At 39.2% G+C, this 16,635-nt stretch overlaps 2 non-coding genes across 2 annotated transcripts; one reads left to right on the plus strand and one right to left on the minus strand.

Moving 5' to 3' along the window:
- The first annotated feature begins 5,786 nt into the window (after positions 1 to 5,786).
- Positions 5,787 to 5,943, plus strand: LOC149205645 (U1 spliceosomal RNA). The gene has a single exon (XR_016253128.1). It is a non-coding gene; the product is annotated as a U1 spliceosomal RNA (small nuclear RNA).
- Positions 5,944 to 11,655: 5,712 nt separating this feature from the next.
- On the minus strand, positions 11,656 to 11,852 carry LOC149205646 (U2 spliceosomal RNA). The gene has a single exon (XR_016253135.1). It is a non-coding gene; the product is annotated as a U2 spliceosomal RNA (small nuclear RNA).
- Between the last annotated feature and the right edge of the window lie 4,783 nt (positions 11,853 to 16,635).

Here is a 16,635-nt window from a genome sequence, read left to right on the forward strand (position 1 = left end):
TATGAGTCTATAGTGTTGTGTTAGTTCTTCTATTCTCTGCGGCTAGGGCACAACATGACCCTCCTTTCTCTGCAGTTAGATGTCCTTTCCTAGGACAACGTTTAGGGATTTTAAGGACAACTGCTTAGGGTCTCCTCTAGACCTGCGTTTAGGGCAGTTAGAACTTCTCCTTGCTGCGCTATAGAAGTCTCCTCCATGACTGCGTTAAGGCTTCTTCATTGACTACGTTAGGGCTTCTTCATTAGGGCAACGTAGAGCCTAGGTCACTCCCCCTAGATCTCTCCTTCATCAAAACCCAAAACAGAATGAAGAGAGAGATCACAAGAGTGTGAGTGTGAAAATGACTTGAAGGCCACCTCTATTTATACTAAAACGTTGAGCACAAGTGGGGGCAGTTTGGTTGGTGGCCAACCTTGTTGAATTGTCTTATAACACAATTAAATTCATAACTCCATGAATACTTATCAGAATCGGATGATCTTTAGATCAATCCTACACCTCTCGATGAGAGGGATCCAAGAAAAATATCAGCAGCCGTGAATAGGATGGCCCACATGGAGTTTGGTCCTAGTTGCCAATTTTAACATTAAGGCACTCCTAGATGTTAAGTCATTGATTCAACTCCCCACCTTGTTTAGGTGTTAATCTTGGACATAGCCATGATGCCGCCTCACTATTGCCAAACTTACAAAAAAAAAGTAGTAGGACATGTAAATGAATAGATGAAGAACAACAGGGATTGACAAATTCCAACTTAAGCTTCAATTTGCAATTCTCCTATCCAAATTTATCTTTATTTTCAAGGGAGTGCACAAGTAATCCTAACTGTATAGAGTGGGTTCATAAATATCGACAAACCTTGATGTGTGTGTCTTTAAAGAAATGCCAGTTTGTATTACGTTTGAAAGGCGTACAACCTATTCCTGTGTAAGCAAATCTTTATTTAGCATGCTCTCCATATAATCCGACATCTAATGTTGCAGCGATTCTACTTTCAGAGACACACGTTCTTGCTTTCTTTCAGTTATTTTCTGATCGAGGTATTTTATTTGAACCAAATTCTGAGTTGATTTGCTTCTTGCAGCTAGTCGATGCTACCGAGTAGATGGTTTCCCTGAACAGACAACTTCCACTTTCTCATGGTGCTCTGAAGAGCTAAGCTCTCTTAATTTGGTTAAATCAAGAGAAAGGCCCCATTGTTTCTCCAACATAGACTTCTGAAGAAGAATTAGAGCCTCCAACGAATGTTCTTCCTGAAAAATCACATCGATTCCCAGGAAAATGGATGTTTTGCACTTTGTTTCATTGCTGGAAGGTGCCAAAAATTCACGAGAATCTCCCAGTGCCTTGGTAGTGACGAAAGTGTCGAGCCAAACCCACGCCGATTTCAACTGCAAATTTACCGCATGCCTACTCCGTGACTTATCTGCAATGCCTATATTTGCTCATCTTTGAGAGGTTAGCAGTGTGTCAAAGATTAAGGGTGATGGTATACAAGAATACAAATTACTACATGAGTATCTCGCCGACGAGCAGGGCCGAAGCCATATGATGACCACATCTCTCGTGCCGTGAAATTGTTAAAAAGATACAATAAATTATAGACACATGGCTTATTCTTATAAGCTTTGGACAAACGACGAAACCCGCTAGAGAAACTTCCCCTTATAAATGCCTTCAATGTAAATATAATTATTGGTAATTATTGTTTCTATTGATAATAATACATATTCATATTAATTACACATTTCTCAAGTAATTATATAAAGAATAAGTTCAATAATATACCAAAAAACATGCATATCAGGAATGGTTAGTAAAAAATTACCGGGGCTATATGTGTGTGTTTGCGCCTAGAGAGATATAGAGAGAGCAACCCTCCAATGTGCTGACAAGGTTATATACATACATACATGTATGCGTATAACTCGTTGGAAGATCGACGATATGCTTCCCCATATTCGTGGATGGCATCCCTATTAAAATTGTTGACCTAAATTAATGTGCTTGTAATAATCCTCAACCCTTGAAATTGATTGATGAACAAGTTGTTTGTAGGAACATAAATGCAAAATAGCATATACAAGTGAAAAGGAGATCGAACCGACAAAATATAAACCTCGTATCGATGATTCCCAAAAGGGAGAGTAATTTTCATTATCGTGTTTGAGCAAGTAACCTATTATGAGCAGAGCTCCAATTACAATATCAATTCAAGAAAGCATTTCAGCACTATTAATAAATTCTTAATAACAAAACCATAACTACTTATGGTCCCATCATTAATGAGTTCCAACCACCCAGTGTTTCATATTTGATAAGCATGACTCTTTTACATTAAGTAACTACTCACAAACTATCTTATGGGCCTTATTAGACAAAGTTGGACTCATACTTGAATTGACTATCTCCTAAGTACCCCTAATGTAGGTAGGTTGGGTCAATTCCCTAACATGTCGCCCTCCTTTAGATGCAACATTGTCCTTAAGGTTGGGGGCATAGAAACTATTGTAAAACCGTTGTTTATTCCTATGTGCCATATTTTGGCTGCATATCTTTCCATTGGATATATACATCTCAAACGATGTGGTAGCATAGTCGACATTAAATGGTGGCCAATACTACTTCTGGCTTTATCCAAATGGACCCTTCTTCATCAAGTTCGAATGGACTAGTTTGCACTTTGCGGTCCAATCACACTTTCATCTTCAAACAAGACACATGAAACACGACATGTATCTTGAAGTGGGTTGCGAGAGCCAATTTGCAAGAACCTTGTCCAATCTACCCAAGGGTCTAATAAGGTCCCTAGAATTTTAGTGAGAGCCTCTGATGGTTTTTGTCTTCGAGAGTTGCTTATTTATAGGGTTGAAGGTGAAACACCTAGTCCCCTTCTCGGAGCGATGCCAGTCAGCTTTTTGTTTCATGCCATTTTTTGAGCCAAAACCAAATTGTCCTTAAGTGTGTAGAGAATAGCTACTTTGGTGTGAAGCATTTGTATGTGCAATCTTGTTCACGAAGTTCTGATGTGCTTTGTAAATATGACGGTCCGCTCGGCAACGTTATTCCACACAAACGCGCTTTTCTTTAGCACGGTTGTTAAGGTGGTTACCATAGTTATTCACAAACTTGCTTTAGTAGCATGTTAGTCCGAGGAAGCCGTGCAAGCTCTTCGAGGTCTTAGTTTGTGGCTAATCCTATGTAGCTACAACTTTCTTTGGGTCCACTTGTGGGGCCTTCCCGTTGACAATGTGACAGAAGTATTTGACCTTTGAAGCCCCAAAGACATCTTTGCCAGAATGTGTAAGGATCAACTGGTGGCCTTCAAGGAGTTACAGGGCCTATCAACATGTTCCACATGGGAGTCCCAAGTTTTGTTGTAGATCAAGCTATCATTAAAGAATGCAAGCACAAAATTGCACGGGAAGGGTCATAAAATCTTGTTCATGAGGCTCCTAAAGGTGGATGAAGCACTACAAAGTCAAAAGGGCATCACTGAAAAATCATAATGGCATTCATGTGTGTGAAAGGTTGTTTTAGGGATGTCCATTTCCTTCATCTGTGTTTGGTGGTATCCTAAGTAAAGGTCCAGTTCAACGAAGAACTCGTCTCCATGAAGCTCATCTAAGAGATCGTTGATAACCAGTCTGGCAAATTTGTCTTTGGTGATCAACTGGTTGGGAGCCCAAAAGCCAAGGCACGTGTGCCAACTAACTTCATTCTCAAATACCAAGACCACGGTTAGTGAGGAAGGGATCTTATTGGGATGTATGACTCCAGTCTCTGATAGTTCATGAATGATCATTTTCTATTTCATTCTTCTATGCAAATGGGTGTCTACCGGGACACATATTGGGTGGTTGACCACCTAGAACCGAGAGGATGCCATGGTCATGCTCACCACATGAAGGTCGCAATGCACATGGCGTTTCAAATACCTATCGATGTTTAATTAGTACCATATGCAAATCATTGGGAATCTCTTGTGGGGGACCACTCACAACTCGTACGACATTGAATTGGGCAGTAAAATTGGAGTGGCCTTTCTCCGATAGCTTCTCCATACGACGAGAGTTGATGATTTCGAGGGAGCCAAACTTAATCCCTTTGAGTGCATGCTCATGCCCTTCCTTATCGAAGATCATGTATAATTCCTTAAAGTCCATTGTAACATGGCCCAAAGTATGTGATCATTCGACACCGAGCATTGTGTGATAATCACCCATTTCAACAACAAACATGTGAGATTTGAGCTACTAGCCTATGATATGAAGTTTCACATCGCCCTCCACACTTCACTAACTTACAAAATGAGAGATTAGTGACTACACGACTAGACAAGTTAGTCACCACAATTATTTCAAGTGGATTACTACCAAATTTGAGCAATTTTAAGTGACCCCACTAAAAATGACTAACTTGAACGAAATCCATGCACGACATGGACATAACAATTGGTTTCTTCCGCCACTCTTCTATGGATAAAATTATGGGTGCCGCCGCGGTGAATGAAAACAATCACCTTGCGGTTCTTGACGCAACCAATCAACTTCAAAAGTTTGGGGTGCAAAAAAATGTTGGATAAGGCAGAGAGGAAAGTTTGAGGATCCTCACGAGGAGCTTCTGAAGTTGTTTATTCCCGAGGAGGAGGGCCCCAGTCATTGGAACTCGAGGTCAGGAGTGTAGCATGATTGGCCTTTGAAGGAAACACGTGCTTGAAATAGTTCATGTCCTTTACATTTGTGCCTAGGGAAATTGCTACCCATCACGATTGCAACAAAGTTTGAGGCATTGGTGTTCTACCATTTCTGCCCAGTAAATGGGAATTGAGGAGGATGTTCCGTTTCACTGCCCTTGTTCTCTTGTTCCAATCATGGATGATTGCCTTATAAAATTCTTTAATCTCTAAATTGGAAGCATTTGCAGGGTCGAGAATCACAACAACTTTTCCCGCTTGCCCCTGTCGAAGTGTAAAATTCGTAAAAATGTCATCCCTAGTCGACTTTGGAATTTTTTATTCTGTTTTACTGCCCTTGTTCTCTTGTTCCAATCATGGATGATTGTCTTATAAAAATATTCAATCTCTAAATTGGAAGGATCTGCAGGGTTGAGAATCACAATAACTTTTCCCACTTGCTCTTGTCGAAGTGTAAAATTCGTAAAAACGTTATCCCTAGTTGACCTTGGATTTTTTCTTTCTTTCTTATCTTCTTCCCACCTTTTGGCTTTAGACTACTTTGCTTTTTGGTTCACTGTCGATTGTGTCGGTGTTGTCTCCTATGGAGTTACTTGTGTGTGTGTGTGTGTAAAGATGAAGGAAGCCTTTGGAGGATCCCCCTTCTTCCCCATAACATCTGCATGAGGAATGGCGCGAACCACTAATCATAAGAGTTACTCATAACTCTAAGGGACTTACCTTGACTTGAACATGTGATCTCCCTATCGACAACATATCTTTGGTAGATGGTCCCACCGATTGCGCAAAGCATTAGGGCTAAAGTTACGAAGATCTTGCACCTACCCCCAAGAATATTGCGTAGATAGGCACATATCCAACCCCAAGAATTACTATGTGGAAAGGCACACATCCACAATAATAAAGAGCAACACTAGCATGTCACTAGAAATGAGGGCCATATATTGAATATAATATTAATGAAGTAGGAAATTAGAGAGGAAACAATTGATTGGATATTAATATGGTAGGGCTATATCCCACATGCAAAGGGTGGATGAGAGTGATGAAAGGAAGGGGGATAGAAGGGGAAGATGGAAAGTAACAAAACATACTTACCTGGGCGGGGTCAATCGATGATCAGGAAGGTCGATGGCCTAGGGAGGCCACCTCTATTGCACTTGGGAGGGGGGTTTACCTAGCATCTCAATGGGAGACTGCACGTCATAATTTGTGGCAGCGGAGGCTCGCGTTCGCGCGGCCTCCACACAATACTAAAAACAGAAACAAAATGTGACAGCTCACAATATTTCTGGTTACTTGATAAAATCGTAACAACTGCGTGGTCTCAATACTAAAAACAGAAACAAAATGTGACAGCTCACAATATTTCTGGTTACTTGATAAAATCGTAACAACTGCGTGGTCTCTGATTTGATTTTGATAGAGAGGTGCCAGAGGAAACCATCTCAAAATCCTTGGATGGTTGAGAGAACGTTGTTCGTTATTGTTCCGAACGCCATGCCGTGTGCAGCAGTTAGTTACTTTCTTTCATAGATTGAAACCAGTGTTCCAATCTACTCATTCATAGATTGATACCAGCGTTCCAATCTGTTCTGTTTTCTATAAACACGATCCGAGCCCCATCGATGGATTGATTGTTTGTCGTTTCCAATATTACTTCGTACACTTCTCGCTCAACTGTAGTCAACTTGGTCAGCTCTCTCGCCTCGGAGACACGGGTTCAAGCCCCAGCAATGCTGCAATTTTCTTTATTTGTACAAGTTTCACAGCAAGGCAAACGTTTCTTGTTTGTTTGCATTTTCCTAGTAAACTGTTGGATCGCCATGATATGTTTTCCGAGTTAATAAGGGGACGCAGTGTTTGTGCTCCTAATCAGTTTCAAGGAAAGGAAAAAAACACGATATTTCTAATTCCTATTGAAATAGAAATTTGTATAATCAGTTTCAAGGAAAGGAAAAAAACACGATATTTCTAATTCCTATTGAAATAGAAATTTGTATAATCAGTTTCAAGGAAAGGAAAAAAACACGAGATTTCTAATTCCTATTGAAATAGAAATTTGTCTATTTAGTGTTTGAAATAGGAATTTGAATATCGATTGTATATTTACTGTTTTAAATCGAAATTTGAACCTACATTGATTGTATATTTACTGTTTTAAATCGAAATTTGAACATACATTGCGAATGCGCCGAGCACTGAGAAAAAGTTGTGTCAATGTCAAAGCCTAACCCGAAAAGGGCTAGGGCTATAATTCTGCTTGCTGTTCTTCCTCCAGAAATCCCAATTACTTCACACATCAAACGGATTTTGCCCTCTAGGCTCTTCTAACAGAAACTTGGATCCGGATCTTCCCCGTGGAAAAACCAAAAATGAAACAGCACAGATTTATCGGCATCTGTCCTGTAGTTTTAGGCCGGTTGCTGTGGCTAGTCTCCTCATTGGGTGTTAATATGATAGCCCACCCCATCCCTATGTGGTGAACCACACCTGTCCAAACAGATAAAGCTTGCTCAGGATGCTCATCAGCGGAAAGATTGAACTCTACATATGCGTGTTGAAAGTTGCTTGATCCTTTCCGAGAAGATTGGGGAAAGGATCTAATTCTGGGGATTTACACTTTACCATTGATCTAGTCAGCTATCTTGGAATCTCCCAAAATTTGAATTATGTAGACCCCGTTGCCAGCCTTATCCGCAACCACAGAGAATTCAGTTTTGCCGAGTTATGTGTGCCCTCTCCCATTGCTTCTTTGAAACAATTTCTTTTTGGCTTCCTCCGAATATAAGACTCCTCCTGTGTCCTGCCCCAACTTACTGTGTCTTGCTCCCTTTTATTTTGTTTATTAATGTGTCCTGCTCCCTTTTATTTTGTTTGTTTCTCAATCCTTCTATGTAGATACATAGATTTTTGCTGACAAAACATGTGCATTATCTTCTGCTTGTAGATTTCTCATTGTTTGGTGCAGGCCTTGAGTAGACATTTTTCCATTCTTGAACCTCCGATGGCACTCGCAACTATGTTGTGGAGCATGTAGCCAACAAAGAGAGATGGGAAACTATGATTACTGGCATATGTTGTGGTTGATTTTCTCACCTATATTTGACTGGGAATGGCCAAATCCTATTACTGTACTTGGAGCTTGCACTGTGGTTTGAATGTGATCAACCCACATGCAACGGACTGATCGCGCCATCATGGGTGGTCGCTGTACAGCATTTGGGTCTGTATTGCATGTCCATATGTATATATATTATATATAGCACGGAGAATAAGCTTTGTGATTGTGATTGTGGTTATGTAAGTCGGGAGAAAACATGTAGTCAAGGGAAAATAGCCAATTTATGCTCTCTCTAATAACAGGGACCCCTGTTAGGTCAATTTGATTCGGTTCAAGTCAAGGTCTGTTCACTCAGGTTCTGCTGGTTTCCAGGTATATACTTTGTCGGGGAAAGACATGTAATCAAGGCAAAAGAGCCAATTTATGCTCTCTCTAATAACAGGGACCCCTGTTAGGTCAATTTGATTCGGTTCAAGTCAAGGTCTGTTCACTCAGGGATTTCATCTTACCATTCACTGTAGAGCTCGCTAATTGTCTTTCATCTTTTTGTGCCCTTGCATCAATATTCGCACGAATAAAGGTAGCAGAGTACCATAAACTCAAAGCATGCCTAAAGCTGTTCTGCTTAGCTAAACAATGCACTACAAGCAGGTGAAACCTGACTTCAACATCTACAATTGTAGCTAAAGCATTGATCTCAGTTATTTGGGATGCAATCACAGCTATGTACTCACCTCTCGTGAGGACAGGAAGACTTGACAGGAGTAGCTACGAAAATATAAGTGTCCATCAATTCCCAGATTGATATGCGATGGTTTGCCTTTTTGATCTGATCTTTTTAGTGTATGCATGTAATAACTCCACAGAAATAACTCCAGAGTTTGGGTGCAGGATCATTTCTTGGCAAACGCCACCTTCCCACCTCCCCCTGCTTTGTCTCATCGTAATGCAATTTATATGCAAGGAGACTTCGAATTTTCCAGCTGCAATGTGAGTGCATAATGTTCTAATTAAAAACAAAAAGAGAAAAGAAATCTCGCTGGCCTCCAGAAATACGGTCATGTTAAATAAAATTAAAATGAAAAGTGTTGGAACAATGCTCGATGTCTTTGAAATCAAAGCAAGTCAAAATCATCAATGTTGAACTTGGAAATCAAAGCAAGTCAAAATCATCAATGTTGAACTTGGAAACGGAAAGGTGATTTTAGAAGAATAGATGACACAGAATTTGTTGGAAAGCTGAAGAAACAGGACAGATGCCCAGTAAAGGAGGGAGACCTAGCAATCATGTCAAGATGGGGTTTTTAGCTCCCAAAAATCTGGCTAGGAGTGGTATCGTTCTGTTTGTTGGCAGCTAATGATAAAATTCTATCTCAAGTACCAATAAGGAAGGGATGCTTCCAAGAGCTAAGAGCTAAACAGATGCGTGGAGGAAAGAGGAAGATTCAATCATTCACTAATACACTAAGGAAGGAAACCTAGATAGGATCCTCCATGATAACAATCACAAAACACTTGCTCAAACAGAGACAGAGATGGACAATATTATGTCAAGAGAAACACAACATGCGAGTAGAGTTCGATATGCTGAAACCATAAGCTCGGGAGCCTGTGTAGATCACGTGGGGATACTAAGGCGTACATCTTAAATATCTCCTTGTCATCGACTTAACGCATTAGACCACTCATTGTGCCTCGCTCTGTATTTCCTTCTCCAATGATGATTAATTTGATCAAGGGGTTTCCATGCCTCTCAAATGCTCTCAAGTGCCATGATGGATGGACTCCAACCTCCAATGATTCATGAAAGATTCTTGATTCCTTAATTGAACCCGGTTGAGTTTAGAGTCCCCTTCCAAGTTTATGCTTGTAGATGCAAATTTATGGATGCTTTAGTTCCTTCTTGGCGGGTTAGCCTATATTCCCTATAGCAGCAGAGGATGGTTCTTCCGTGTGCTTTCTAATTACAAACCCAAAACCTGCATTGCCAGGGCAACCCCTCGAAGAACCCATGAAAATGGATTTTAGAATGGAGACTTTTGCAACTGGACATACTTTCACTGGAATTCTGGGATTTACAGCGTGAAATGTAAGTTTTCGATTCCGGAGAAACACTTCGCTTATCATCAAGGCTAATGGTGGAAGAGTAAACAACATTGTCACAGATATTTGGCTCAGCGATATTACCTGCATTGGAAACCAAAAATCCAATATCAAATTGATTTTGTTCATCTTGAAAGAAAGGGAAAAGACCAAAGTTCCAAATTTTCATGTCTATGTTCCCACCCAGTCTGGATTATCTTGAAAGAAAGGGAAAGACCAAATTTGCAAATTTTCATGTCTATGTTCCCACCCAGTTTGGATGATGTTCAAAGTGCCATTTGCCTTCGCCCAAAATGACTTCAGCAATCCTATATTTGTGGAGAAAATGCAGAAACAGGGTAACCATAATTCCTAGTTTTAAAAGGAGCCATTGACAGCTATTTGGAACAGTGAATGCGAGTGTGAGTGCAACGGAGACCGAGACCGATGGGCAACTTGTGAGAAAAAGGACCTGTTCATGTTGCAGTTTTCATTGTTGTTTGTGGTTTCGAGTTTTAATTGTTGTAACAGCAACCGCCCTTGGAGGTTGCAAGCAATGCAATTTCCATTACCAGGATAACTAATAAAAAGGAAAACCTTTTGTGTCTGTTTCTTTAGATTGTTGAACGCATGCTTGAGTTTGTGTCTGAACTTCCCAATGAACTGTCCGTCCGTGGCGTTGCAGGCAGGGGTGATCTTTGTCCAATCACCCTTGCACCAAATAGAGTCAATAAACCTCATAAGCAAGGCAGCTAGATCATTACCCCACTCAAAATCTCAAAATGGTAACTTCACATTCCTGTCATCAACCATTTTTATGCTTCCTGTCCAAAATATGTGTATTCACAACAGCCAAAAGTTTATCCTTTACACTTAGTTGGCTTATAATACCCGTGTGAGCTTCAAAATATGACATTACTATTCTGCACATGTGCAATGGGTATATCCCATTGGCTTAGAATACCCGTGTGAGCTTCAGAATATGACATTATTATTTTGCAAATGTTGCAATGGGTATATCCCATTGGCTTAGAATACCCGTGTGAGCTTCAAAATATGTTCGCAACAAGAAGAATTTCACTCTGTAAAGCCCAACATCATCTCACTAGTGAAAAAATTCACCCTGTAAAGCCCAACATCATCTCAATAACAGTGAAAAGACAGGCACCCGGCAAACTCCCTGCCAATTACCCTATTCTGCCTTCTCGCAACAAGAAGCATTCGACACTCTGTACAGCCCAACCGCATCTCACTGACAGTGAAAAAAAATATCCTTGAATGCCCTAAATACGTTGAAATTGCTGATAGAAATCAATCAAATTCACACTGCAAACGTCGAAATTGGTGATAGAAATCAATCAAAACGTTGAAATTGGTGATAGAAATCAATGAAATTCACACTGAAACGTTGTTGATGGAAATCAATGAAATTCACACTGGAAAACCATATGACGACTTCATGGCGCAGAGAAAAATCCGCTTCACGGCATACACACATATCTGGATTAAGAGATAACGATCAATGTGCGCGACGGACGAGCCAGAGACAATTGATAATCGAAAGGAAGGAGGCGAGGACTTGATTTAAATTCAGGGCAGAAAGGAACCGGAAGCTATACCGACAAACCCTCCAAACAAACAAACGCTCAGAGAAACAGAACTTAACTTCTCTTCACCGATTAAACAAACAACAATTCAATTCAATTCACCAAAAAACGATTTAAACCAAACAACAAACCCTCCGAACAAACGCTCAGAGCACCATAACTTAAACAAACAAACAATTCGATTAATAATATATTTGTTGGTGTCGTTGGGGTGCGCCAGGCTGGTGCTGTAGTGCAACGCACAAGCGACGCCCGAGAGCCCCAATAGCAAGCTATTGTGAGTGGGCCCTCCCCCTAGAAAAATACATTTAATATCATGTGGTTCTGTGAACCACATATCAGATATTAAACTGATAAGAACAGATACTACACTTGATCTTAGCCAAAAGGCCGAGAAAGGTATGCTCCCTCCCTTCTCCCTCCCTTCCTTTTCTACTACTCCCCCTCTCCTCTCATTTACTCCTCCTTGCATGTGGTATATACATCACTTATATTCCCCCTCCTATGATACCTACAATTTAAATAAATAAACATGCCAGGTTCCATCAGATTTATAAGTTAATGTTTTTAATATTCTTACATTAACTAACGTTTTTAATATTTTTACTATCAAATTTATAGGTCAAGGTTTTTATTATATTTTTACTATCAAATTTATAGGTGAAGGTTTTTAGTATTCTTACCATCTGCACTCTTTTTGCCTCATCGGTTTCGGTGGTGGTTAAATATCCTCTTTGACTCACTTTTGAAACACGCAACACAATGCACTTGGAAGAATGAAAAGTTCATCCAACACTATGCCCAAATAACCCATTAATGCCATCCACATCAGAAGCTCGAATGTGAGGCTCATGTTACTCTTCCTGGGTGCGAATAATGGAGGAGTACATGATTTTTTTTTTTGCCTTCGGATATTGGAGACAAACGCAAATCTTGATGCAATGTGGGAGGAGAATTCTACATTACCAGCCTTAGATACGAAACAAGACCTAATGTGGGAGTGCTTTTTCCCTTTTTTCTTTTTCCCACCACTACTACATAAAGCAAAAACGATTCTTGATTAAGATGTGTCAAGCCTTGCCTGCGCAAATGGGGAAATTTTTTCGCATTCACACATCCGCATCTATTACCACTGATGTGATCCATTCCACCATTTGGACCTTGTCGACCATTGTAGCAACTCTGGGCAGCGCAGTGCTAATTTGAGCTTTCCACGTCTTGCGTCATTTGCGGGCATCAAACATCATTTTCGGCCCCGAAAAGTCCTATTTAAAATACGCACCATTTTATTCGTTCTTGGTCTCATTGTGAGCTCTTTTACGACCTTTGGACCCGATTCTCGTTTCTTGCGCAATAGTTATGGCCCCGACAAGTTGGCCATCGATTTTCCACCTTAGCCCATGCGACTCTTGGCCTTCCATGCTTCATCTGCTCCCCTTCTTGTCTTTTCATTTATGGCTCAGTTCTTTGTAAGCACGATGAACGCGTGGTTGCCTTTTGGGGAGGGTGTTGCACATGAGAGTAGCTAAGCATCTCTCCTTAGAGATTTTCACCACCATGCAATCGCCCATTTGATAATAATACTTTCATTCTTCCACGAATGTGTGTCTGTTGTGTTTCATTCTATTTGCTTACTTCTACAATTGAGGTTATTTAATTGTTCATATACAGATTAATTTCCATGCATTAGTGCATGTCCACGGATTCCCACCTCAATCTGAACCAACGACGTCGGAGACACGTGCTACTCGATGCATGCCCCTCTAACAAGATTAGGGTAGAAGTAGCTTGATCAATCGACGTTGCTTGCCTAGATAACATCACATGGTAGAAGAAAACAGAGCGACGAATCCCATCACGTTGTTACTCCAAGGCATCGTGAACAATCAAGGAATCTAGACGTTGAATTAGTGAGCTCGGATATTGCAACAACTCTCCACCATCATGGGTTCCTCTTCTTCATCGAGCCTCCCCATCAGTAGATATACATGTTTCCAAATATAAGCTAATATGGATATCCCTCTATTTGAAGGAAGGAGATGCATATGCTTTAAAGCAGTCGTTGAATTACCTATAGTCCTTAATAGCTTCTCGGGTGAGGAGAAAATTAGAACCACGCCCCCGTGTCCAGCATTATTGGGACAACCCTCATCAACGAGCACTATAGACGAAGAAGTGTGAAGAAGACACGTACATTGCATGGGGTGATTTTGAGGGTGCCCTCAAGGAGGAATATTACCACGTGGGGAACTGCAAGGACCAATACCCCAGATGGCTACAACGCCGCCAACGTCAAGATCAGACTATATAGGAATATACCAACAACTTCTATAGCTCGCCTACAAAAACACGAAACTAACCAGTGTAGAGTTCTCAAGTGCAGTGGTGGCTTGCAAAAGTATATGTGTATTAACATGTAGTCGTTGGACATCTCAATGTGCTTGGGAGCGACCAAGTTGGCCCACCGAGCTAGTTTACCAAAAACCAAGTGTGAACATGATTTTTAGTGCATGTGGCTAAGTCAAGGATACTTAGGCTAAAAAATAAATGTAGATGTTAGGATTATATTCCAACATAGATTCCGGTTGCATGATGGAAGAGATGCAAAGTTTGGGGTAAAATCGAGCCATGGAAATGTGAAACAGAGAATTCGATGGACAAATTAATAAAGATTTCAAAATTCAACATTCGTAGGATTTCAGACATGGCCCAAATTATGCAATTTCAGTGTTTGAAAGAAGGGCCAACAAAGCCTGTAGTTAGAAGTTACCATGATGATAAGATATAGTTCTCGAGAGTTATCTTAATTGATGCCAAAATGGTTCGAAACTTAACCATCTTTTCGAAAGAATTGTTTCTTGTGAAAGTAACATAGCGACTTCAACACATATGTTGAAAGTTCAGAAGAGATGAAAAAGTAATTTCGAAAGGTTTGCCACACAACAAAGTTACATGCAACTTCATGTATTGGATAACACTATCATTTTAGTCCATCTCATATCCAAGTGTGGGATCTCTAATTCTTTGTTTCGTTTTCTTAGACACCATAGTGATATTGTTAGAAAAACCAAATAAATAGGACAAAATAAATCAAACAAATGCAAAATAAACATAGCTTTTAAGTGGAAAACCCTAATAGGAAGAGTCGTAATAGCTTAAACTATTCTTGCACCTTTTGTATCGCCTCAAAAGTGAGTGTAATGCTCTATTCTCTTTACAACAATGGTCTCGTGTCGTTCAAGATTTACTCTCCCCTTTGTATATGTATTTTACTTTGAGAGTGAGCCCCTGATCTAATATCATCAATAGAATAGATGTGAGATGTCGAGTTAACCTCAACATTAGATTAGATGTGAGCCATTGATATATCACAAATATGTAACTTAGACTTCAAACTCATTTAACAGTGGCATTCCAACACTCCACCTGAAGGTGAAATAGGATTTGATAGTATCTAACAATGGGTTACCTTCCCCATTTGTGAATATGGGAGCGTGCTTGTCTTTTAAGAGTAAAAATGCCATAGAATCTCGCCTTCCTTCAATAAGAAGGATGCAGTTCCACATCTCAGTGGGCATCTTTCATAATTGTAAAAGTGGGGGTGCCAGCAAAATAATCGATTGCAAATCCTCATGGCCACAAACGTTATGGTTCCAAAAAATATGGTCAACTCTCCCTAACATGAAGGTTGGGGTGCCGAAATAAGGCGGGTAAAGTAATATGTAACTCCTCTGACCATTGGACAAATTCCAATTAAAGTGTTGAGTTTTGTTACTTGTGAGGATCCTTTGATCTGCGATTACTACTAAGAATATTCTAGAATATTCTGCGGAGGTTGAATCCCTACCATCCATCAAATAACTATTGATAATTAAATTAAAATTTTGGAAGCACTATTCGAAAACAAACATGGCTATCGACATAATAATGAAATATATTCAATATAAAATATAAGTAATCAACTTTGATAATGATAATGAGATGCGTTTATTTCGCATGTGAAACGTGGGAATTAGAATATAAAGTAATATTTGAATATCTCTTGCAATATCACCCTAAACTACATTCACTCATTTATAACTCCTTTCAACTAATTGAGTTTGAATTTGAATTTAAATTAAACATTTATATAAACCTTTAATAAAATAAAAATTAATTTAAAATTAAACTTTGATATGAAACTTTAATATTGAAAATTAATTTAAATTCAAATTTTAAATGACTCATATAATATTTTAATTTATGAAGAATTTTATTGCATTGAAAAAGATGTATTATAAATTTTATTATTAAAAGTATTAGAACGCAGATATAGAAACAATCAAATTACATATATATATAAACTTTTAGTATTCTTTCACATCTAAATTAATCACTTTTTCCTAATTTTACTATAAATTTAAAAATAATATATTATTTATTGTAAAAAAATCCTACTTTAATTAACCTTAAAAACAATATAAAATTTTAAGACAAACCTTTTTCGCGCTATCTCACTATCCTATTAGAGTAGGATTTATATATTATACAGTGATATTCAAAATTATATGTAATGCAACTTTTAGAGATCGATAACTCACCTCACTAGTTTTGCTTCCCAACTATTTGTGTTTTTCTATTACCACACTTATATTGTCTTAAAATCTTAGGTATGATCAATTCAGTTAAAATAACAGACATCCAAAAACAAAGGTCATAATTTCCCATCTCATAGAGTGTTAGAGATCGTGTACCTATCTGATGGAGATTATCGTGAATGCCTATGAGAACTCCGCATACAATAAACGTGTACAAATATATAGGTGCAAGCAGTAAACATGCATGAATATACACATACATACAATAAACAAGCTCACAAATAAGTGATCTCGTACAAACGGGTTGCCTCTTCAATGTTATCTTAATTATAAAAATCACACATAATGGTAATATCACAATGAAGCCCATCATTTTGAGAGGACCCCCTCAACGTATGAGGAAAACCCAAAAAAAATTAATAAGCGGCCAACCAAAGATGAAATTGAAAAGTGAATCTTACTGAGAGGAAGAATTAAAGCATAGATGAGAGGCACAAAATGTTTCAAAGGGATCTTTCTCGGCTTCCTTCTAAACTCCTCTCTACATCATGAATAAACCACAAGAACCCTCTCAATATTACCATGGAGAATTTTGATTGGATGTTTATC

This window comes from Pinus tabuliformis, chromosome 1_2 (assembly GCF_031772625.1).
Source record: "Pinus tabuliformis cultivar Carrire ecotype Pingquan chromosome 1_2, CPIR1, whole genome shotgun sequence".
NCBI lineage: Eukaryota > Viridiplantae > Streptophyta > Pinopsida > Pinales > Pinaceae > Pinus > Pinus tabuliformis.